We start from the raw sequence: 9,030 nt of genomic DNA on the forward strand, positions 1-9,030 counted from the left end.
CATAAATATTTAATATGGTCATGTCTTCCTGATCAATTGTCCCTTTTATCATTATATAGTGTCCTTCTTTATCCTTTGTGGTGGATTTAAGTCTAAAGTCTATTTTGTCAGAAATTAATATTGCTACTCCTCTTCTTTTTTGCTTATTGTTTGCTTGACATATTTTTTTCCATCCTTTGAGTTTTAGTTTGTTTGTGTCTCTAAGTCTAAGGTGTGTCTCTTATAGGCAGCATATAGATGGATCGTGTTTCTTTATCCAGTCCATGACTCTCTGTCTCTTTATTGGTGCATTTAGTCCATTTACATTCAGGGTAATTATAGATAAATAAGTTTTTAGTGCTGTCATTTTGATGCCTTTTCATGTGTGTTGTTGGCAATTTCATTTTTCCACATACTTTTTTGTGCTGAGACGTTTTTCTTAGTAAATTGTGAGATCCTCATTTTCATAGTGTTTGACTTTATGTTAGTTGAGTCATTACATTTTTCTTGGCTTTTATCTTGAGTTATGGAGTTGTTATACCTTTTTGTGGTTACCTTATTATTTACCCCTATTTTTCTAAGTAAAAACCTAACTTGTATCGTTCTATATCGCCTTGTATCACTCTCCATATGGCAGTTCAATGCCTCCTGTATTTAGTCCCTCTTTTTGATTATTGTGATCTTTTACATGTCAACTTCCATGATTCCCTGTTATGTGTATTTTTTTTTTAATTAATCTTAATTTGTTTGTTTTTGTGATTTCCCTATTTGAGTTGATATCAGGACGTTCTGTTTTGTGACCTCGTGTTGTGCTGGTATCTGATATTATTGGTTTTCTGACCAAACAATATCCTTTAGTATTTCTTGTAGCTTTGGTTTGGTTTTTGCAAATTCTCTAAACTTGTGTTTATCTGTAAATATCTTAATTTCGCCTTCATATTTCAGAGAGAGTTTTGCTGGATATATGATCCTTGGCTGGCAGTTTTTCTCCTTCAGTGTTCTGTATATGTCGTCCCATTCCCTTCTTGCCTGCATGGTTTCTGTAGTCTGAACTTATTCTTATTGATTCTCCCTTGAAGGAAACCTTTCTTTTCTCCCTGGCTGCTTTTAAAATTTTCTGTTTATCTTTGGTTTTGGCGAGTTTGATGATAATATGTCTTGGTGTTTTTCTTTTTGGATCAATCTTAAATGGGGTTCGATGAGCATCTTGGATAGATATCCTTTCGTCTTTCATGATGTCAGGGAAGTTTTGTGTCAGGAGTTCTTCAACTATTTTCTCTGTGTTTTCTGTCCCCCCTCCCTGTTCTGGGACTCCAATCACACGCAAGTTATCCTTCTTGATAGAGTCCCACATGATTCTTAGGGTTTCTTCATTTTGTTAAATTCTTTTATCTGATTTTTTTTCAGCTATGTTGGTGTTGATTCCCTGGTCCTCCAGATGTCCCAGTCTGCATTCTAATTGCTCGAGTCTGCTCCTCTGACTTCCTATTACGTTGTCTAATTCTGTAATTTTATTGTTAATCTTTTGGATTTCTACATGCTGTCTCTCTATGGATTCTTGCAACTTATTAATTTTTCCACTATATTCTTGAATAATCTTTTTGAGTTCTTCAACAGTTTTATCAGTGTGTTCCTTGGCTTTTTCTGCAGTTATCCTAATTTCATTTGTGATATCATTAAGCATTCTGTAAATTAGTTTTTTATATTCTGTATCTGATAATTCCAGGATTGTATCTTCATTTGGGAAAGATTTTGATTCTTTTGTTTGGAGGGTTGGAGAAGCTGTCATGGTCTGCTTCTTTATGTGGTTTGATATGGACTGCTGTCTCCGAGCCATCACTGGGAAACTAGTTTTTCCAGAAAATCCGCTAAAAAAAAATGCAGTCAGATCCCTATCAGAGTTCTCCCTCTGGCTCAGGCTATTCGGATGTTAATGAAGCCACCTGGGGAGGGTGGGGGAGGGATCAGAGAGATAGGAGAGTAGCACCTCAGAATATAGCCAGAGTTGCTTGTCTTGCTTGGAATGACTATTATATCTGAGATTCCCTATGTGTGCTGGCCGTGTGGAGATTGCCCCCGGGGGGTCTGGCCCACTGGAGTCACGGTCAGATCCTCCGCTGCCAGCCCCACGCCCAATGTTAAGGTTCCCCTGCTGGGACGGTGCACTCTCAACTCCAAAATCAGTCGCTGCCTCCCGGAGACTTCTCGTCCCGCCAGCCGCGTCGCCGTGCCGCCTCCGCGAACCGGGTAGGCCCCCTCCCAGGGTTAGTTCAGGTGAGTGGAGCAGCTCCCCGTGCTTGTGCCGTGACCGTGTGTCTCGGCTGGGACGCTGCTCTCCCTGCTCCAAGACCAGTCGCTGCCTCCCGGGGACTTCTCCCACCGGCTGCGTCGCCACGCCACCCGGGCGAACCGGCTGGGCCCCCTCCCGGGGTTAGTTCAGGGGGTGGAGCTGCTCTCCGTGCTTATGCCGTGCCTGGGCCCAGTCAAAATTCTGGCCGGACGGTTCCCCGGCTGGGACGCTGCTCTCCCCGCTCCAAGACCAGTCACTGCCTCCCAGGGACTTCTCCCACTGGCTGTGTCGCAACACTGCCCGCGCGAACTGGCTGGGCTCCCTCCTGGAGTGAGTTCGGGGGCTAGGGCTGGGTCCCTTGTTTGTGCCTTCTCTGTAGCCACTTCTTGCTGCCTTCAGTATTACAGCCTATCTCTCTCTGTCACCTGGTTCTAGAAGTTCTCAGCACAGGGATCCTGGGTCCAAAGGATGTGCTGGCTCCTGGCTGTTCTTCGTTGGTGGTGATGGGGTCTTCTCCTTTCCCACCTCTGGGATGGCTCACCTCCAGCCCAGCAGGATGGCAAAACTGACCAATCCCTTTGATGGGCTGTAATTACCCTATCTGCACAGTCCCACCCAATCATGGCAGTGGGAGTTACAAGTCCATGGGGAGAAAGGCCACACAATAGTGATCCATCGCACTCAACCCATGACATCTGGAGGGGGCTCAGTAGTGTTCGTTGAATTCAACCTGAATATCACACAGGCGGGAAACAGCCCTCAGATTCACCTTAGTAGGTGTCACAGCCAGATAATAGTAATGGTAGTAAAAACTATTGGTAATAAAAACTATTCCCATTTATTGAGCCCATATTAGTTAATATGCTTAGCTGCTAACCTAAAGGTTGGCAGTTAAAGTCCACCCAGAGGTGCCTGAGAAGGAAGGCCTGGTGATCTCACTTCCAAGAACTAGCCTTTGAAAACCCTATGGAGCACAGTTCTACCCTGACACACATGGGGTGGCTATGGGTCAGCATCAACTTGACAGCAGCTGGTTACTGGTATGCTTTTTGAGGTACTAGGATAAGCATTTTATATCCATCTTCTCATTTGAAACTCAGAACCGCTCATGTGTGGTTATTATCATTCTCATTTTACAAATGGAGAAATGGAGTCTGAGAGAGGTGAGCTAACTTTCAACAACCTGGTTGATGGAGCTGATCTAAACATTGGACAGTCAATTCTGATGACTGACTCTTAGCCATGATAAATTGTTGTGGATGTCTGGGCTAAGACAGCTGGAAGGGCCCAACCCTCAGAGTTCAGCTATCGGGGGATGAATTCATACTCGGAGTTCCTCTCAGGCGCCACCTTGCTTAGAGCATACCTCCAATTCTCTCTCCTTATTGAGGCCTGAGGCTCAGGAAGCAGGAGCCAGACTTACAAAGTGGGAGGGTCAGCTTCGGTCCCCAAGCAGCAAACAGATAAATGCCCTACTAATTTCCACTTAAAAGAAGCAAACCATTCCCCGGGTTCACATGGACAGAGCAGAGGGCTGAGGGATCCAGTAGGCCTGTTTCTTTCAGTCTGTATTTGACCTTGTACATTTGCCACCAAGCAACCCCCACTGAATGCAGAAACCTTTCCCTGGCTTGAGGAACATTTCCATACAGACAGGGGCCCGACACAGATGTCAAAAATTAAGATGTACTCTCTTTTTTTTTTTTTCTCCAGCTAGCCTTGCTGTATTATTTAAAACAATTACCATACGACTTTCTTTTCACATAGCCATGGAAACCCTGCTGAAAGGATTTAATACAATTTATTGTGTGAAGCTTAAGAAGAAATCTATTTCCCCAGTGCCGGAAAACAAAGCAAGCCAATTTCTCCCCACTTTGTCCAAGGTGTGATAGATGCAAATTGTGGAACAGTGACCCCACACAGCAGGCGCCTGAGCTCCCTGGGAAAGCACTGCAGAGATAAGTGGCCTTGCTTCCTTTAGATTTGTCGGAAAACAAAGCCCGTGCCAGATGAATGATAATGGCTTTTGATGTTCCCGGAGCTGATTTACTATTTCAGGGAGGGAAGCACAGCTCAGAGTGGCAGGGCCGCAAAGCTCTGCAGTAAACACAACAGAGAAATTTCCCCCAGAGAGTTACCCTGGCAGGCTCCCAATTCACAGGTTCCTCTTACAGGTATCTAGGGCCCCCATGATTTGATCTTAGGAAGGAGGGTGGTGTGGGCCTGGGGACTGATGAGAAGGGGTGATCTCTTTAGAGGCTATTGAGCTCATGACTCAACCATCGATTCTCAACCTTGGCTGCATATTAGAAACCACTTTGGTGGAGAGGGGAAGGCCTCCAAAAATACTGATGCTTAAGCCCCAGACTGGATTGACTGAATTAGAACATCTGATCTAAGGGGGGGATTGTTGTCGTTGTTGGCTGCCAATGAGTCAGCCTCTGATTCATGGTGACCCCATGCACAGCGGAACGAAACACTGCCCAGTTCTGCACTGTTCCCATGAGCAACCATTGTGATCCATGAGGTTTTCATTGGCTGATTCTTAGAAGTAGATTGTCAGGCCTTTCTTCCTAATCCATATTAGTCTGGAAGCTCTGCTGAAACCTGTTCAGCATCATAGCAACATATAAGCCTCCCTTGACAGATGGCTGATGTCTGCACACGAGGTGCGTTGGCTGGGAATTGAACCCGGGTCTGCATGGCCGGTGAGAATTCTACACTGAACCACCTCTGCCCCCTGAGGCTGCGGCAGGCATTGGTATTTTCAAAAGCCTCTCCAGGTGATTCAAATGTGCAGCCAGGGTGGAGAACCATTCCTCTAAGGCTTGAATGTCTTTAGGTTGAACTTTTTTTTTTTTTAACTTTTTATTGTGGCAAATTTCAAATATATACCAGAATAAAAAGAATAGCGTAATAAATTCTTGTGTCCTCAGCCCCCAACTCCAATAATTATCAACTTTTTTTAATGCTTTCTCTTTTTTTAAGAAACTAAGTTCTTTGGATTTAGCCAATTAATTTTTTTTTTTAGATTGTGGTAAGTATGTATATATAGATCCCAGGTGGTGCAATGGTTAAGCACTCGTCTGCTTGCCTAAAGGTCGGCAGCTGGAACCCACCAGCAGCTACACAGGAGAAAAGACCTGGCAGTCTACTTCCATAAAGACTGCAGCCTGGGAAACTCTATGGGGCAGGTCTACTCTATCCTATTGGCTTGCTATAAGTTGAGCCAACTCAACAGCACACAACAAATATATATATATTTACATATACCTATACAAATCTGCCATTTCAGCACCTTTTATGTGTACAATTCAATGACATTATTTATGCTTACCATGTTGTACAACCATCACCACTATCCATTTCCAATTGTTTCCATCACCTAAACAGAAGCTCAGTGTCCCCTAAGCAGTGAAGCCCTCTTTGCCCCTCCCTCCCACCCTTGGTAACCACTAATAAGCGTTGTTCTCTATACACGATGCAGAGCGAATGAAGTCAGTTACGAAAGGAGGAATAGTGCATGATCCCACTTACATGAAACCCCTTGAATAGGCGTATGTATGCCTGAACTGTTTTTACCTGCTTACTCTCTGTTTCTCCACAAGAGGCCCAATATCTGATGATCTGCAAACCTAAAAGAACCTGCTTTAGCACAAAATCCCAGTCTCTGCAGCTCAACTCTTCATCCTGGGTGATGGGAAGAGCATCAAAGTCAGCCAGAGTTCGGGAAGTTGGGTAAAGTGTACGCGGGACTTTTCTCTACAATTTTTGCAACTTTCTATGAGTCTATAATTATTTCAAAAAAAAGAGTTAAAAATTTTGCCTCTGAAGACTTGGGCTCAAATTCTAAATTTGTTACTTATTAGGTATGGAATTTGGGGGAAATAACGTATTCTCTCTGGGTCTTATCTTTTCCTTTGAATGAAAAGGATAACTATATTCCATGGCCAAATGAGATAATAAAAACGTATAATGGAGGTGTTAGCTGAGTGTCTCCTTGCTCTTTCAAGGCTAAAGGAGATTGTTCAAACCCTCAGTCTGCAGATTATGGAACATCTCATTACTTTTTCAAGAGTTGTGAGAATTTCTGGGAAATTTACATCCCTGTGGTCACACCTTAGGCTCTGAACTCCTGCATCCACTAAGTTAGTTCAGTTTAGGCATTGTCTCACTACCCCATTTGGATTGTTCAACCCAAATGTAGAACTCAGATATTTCCCTTCCTGTTGCCATCTAGTCGATTCTGACCCATAGCTACCCTATAAGACAGAGTAGAACTGCCCTCATAGGGTTTCCAAGGAGCAGCTGGTGGATGCAAACTGCCAGCCTTTTGGTTAGCAGCCTGAACTCCTAACCACTGTGCCACCAGGGCTCCTCATTTCCCTTAGCTTCATCCAAATAAACCTCTTGCACAGGCATTTTTGTGTGTAGGTTTTCCGAAGATTTGGGAAGATGAAGCATCAGAAACAGAACACAGTGTCATATAATCTTCTTCCTAAAAGCCCCTTGGCCCCCTCTATGTTGCTTAGTCCTCCCTGCTCTACTCCCATCTTCCTTCCTGTCTGTCTTAGTCCTCTAGTGCTGCTATAACAGAAATACCACAAGTGGATGGCTTTAACAAAGAGAAATTTATTCTCTCACAGTCTAGTAGGCTACAAGTCCAAATTCAGGGTGTCAGTTCCAGGGGAAGGCTTTCTCTCTCTGTTGACTCTAGAGGAAGGTCCTTGTCCTCAATTTTCCCCTGGACTAGGAGCTTCTCCGCAAAGAAACCCCGAGTCCAAAGGTCAAACCCTGCTCCTGGCGCTGCTTTGTTGGTGGTATGAAGTCCCCATGTCTCTCTGCTCACTTCTCTCTTTTATACCTCAAAAGAGATTGGCTTAAGACACAGTCTAATCTTGGAGATCTCATCAACATAAATGCAGCTAATACATGTCATTAACATCATAGTGATAGGATTTACAACACGTAGGAAAATCACATCAGGTGACAAGATGGTGGATAATCACACAATACTGGGAATCAGGCGTAGCCAAATTGATACACACATTTTTGGGGGACACAATTCAATCCACGACACTATCTTTTTCCTTTTTCCCCAAGTTTCTGTCCATTTCGAAGGTAAGAAACTTTAACTATCTCATTTGCTTCCTTGGCTCTCATCTTTCCTTCAGGGAGCTTATCAAAATATAGTCCTACTTATCTAGTTCCTCTGAAACTCCATGGAGCTTCAGTCAGGTCCACAAAAAGCCAGCGCTTTTCCCTCTGACATGGATGTGGCAATCACAGCAGGACCCCTGCTTTCAGCTAAAACCCACTGTCCGCAGCACCCTGATACCATCTCACCTCCAGCCCTGTAGGAAGCCTTGCAGAGGTAGAGGTGGAAATGGGTCTTACTCAAACTTCGACTTCTCAGGCTTGGAGGTGGAGACTATAGTTTCGACTTTGAGTCTTCAAAAATCCAGCATTGTTGGAAAGAAGGGGTGTCTAGAGGCTTCTTGTACCTTGAACAAAAAGTGGCATTTTGAAGGATGTAAACAAGTCAGAGACCCAAGAATTGCATTTCCTCTGAAATGCACAAGTTTACAAAAAATGAAAGAAAGTACAGCAGGCAGAGTGTCCCCTGCCAAACCCCAGACATTCAACAAGAATTTGGAGTCATGCTGCTGCCCACAGCCTCCTACCCACAAGCCCACCTGTGGACGATGAGAGGCTGAGGCTCTGCAAACAGCTCCCCGCTTCATTCTCCTTCCTGGGGTGGGGATAGAGTGGGCCTGCATGCACTCAGATGTCAGGAAGCTAAGAGTCTTGAAGCAAATCACTAAAAGACAGAAGGGATCCAAACGGTTCCTATGGCGTAGGAATAAAAAGCCTTTTCCCCCTTGTTCCCTTGAGGATGTTTCTCTGCCCTGCCAGACCCAAGGTGGCCTTGTCTGAGAAGGCAAGCGTGAAAATCATCTCCTTGGCCTAGGCAGAGTGTATTCACCTCCGACTGTACTGTCGTGGGTGCTGTTCATACCTCCATCAGCACAAATTCTACCCTCTACTTTCTTGCTTGCTTGCATGCTGGGTTTGCTCTTCCTTCCCAACACTGGCTGTAGCTGATGAGGGCCTCAAAGGCAGGAAACACGTTCTTTTCAACACATAACACAGTTCCTGGTGCAGAGACAGCTTTTGATAAACATTGGCTTTAAGAATCAGTGAATAGAGGAGATCTCACCAAACAACAACCCTGAGTCCACTAGTGTTACTTATTTTGATGTCATGCAAAACACAAAGAGGGTATCACCTTCTGCTGTTCAACCCTTTGTGGTTGGTTAATCAGCAAGTTATGACTAGAGATAGCTACAGCCTAAGAACAAGGTTAGAGGGAAGCAATGACAACCGTATTCTTAAAGAAGTTTGTTAATCAACTGTAAAATAACAATTTGTTATGTGCCCTCAAGTGGATTCCAACTCATAGGACTCTATAGGACGGAGTAGAACTGCCTTTTTCTTGGCTGTAATCTTTACCAGAACAGATGACCAGGACTTTCTCCCGTGGAGCCCCACTTGTGGGTTCAAACTGCCAACCTTTCAGTTAGCAGCCTAGTGCTTAACCATTGCACCACCAGGGCTCCTTAAAATAACAACGCCACACCACACATTATAAAAACCATTCTTCTTAGAGCTCAGGATTTTATTTATAAAGTGCCTTGTTTAATTTAAAAAGATTCCAGCAAGAATAAAAGACAGCAGAGTTTATAATCCTGAGTTTGCAC

General features: G+C 44.1%; 1 long non-coding RNA gene across 1 annotated transcript; it reads right to left on the minus strand.

Annotated features, from left to right (window-relative positions):
- Positions 1 to 7,751: 7,751 nt before the first annotated feature.
- On the minus strand, positions 7,752 to 8,347 carry LOC126058655 (uncharacterized). The gene is made up of 3 exons (XR_007513259.1): positions 8,289 to 8,347; positions 7,966 to 8,090; positions 7,752 to 7,773 (listed from the first exon to the last, which is right to left on the minus strand). It is a non-coding gene; the product is annotated as an uncharacterized LOC126058655 (long non-coding RNA).
- Positions 8,348 to 9,030: the final 683 nt, after the last annotated feature.

The sequence above is a fragment of the Elephas maximus genome, chromosome 15 (genome assembly GCF_024166365.1).
Source record: "Elephas maximus indicus isolate mEleMax1 chromosome 15, mEleMax1 primary haplotype, whole genome shotgun sequence".
NCBI classification, from domain to species: Eukaryota; Metazoa; Chordata; class Mammalia; order Proboscidea; family Elephantidae; genus Elephas; species Elephas maximus.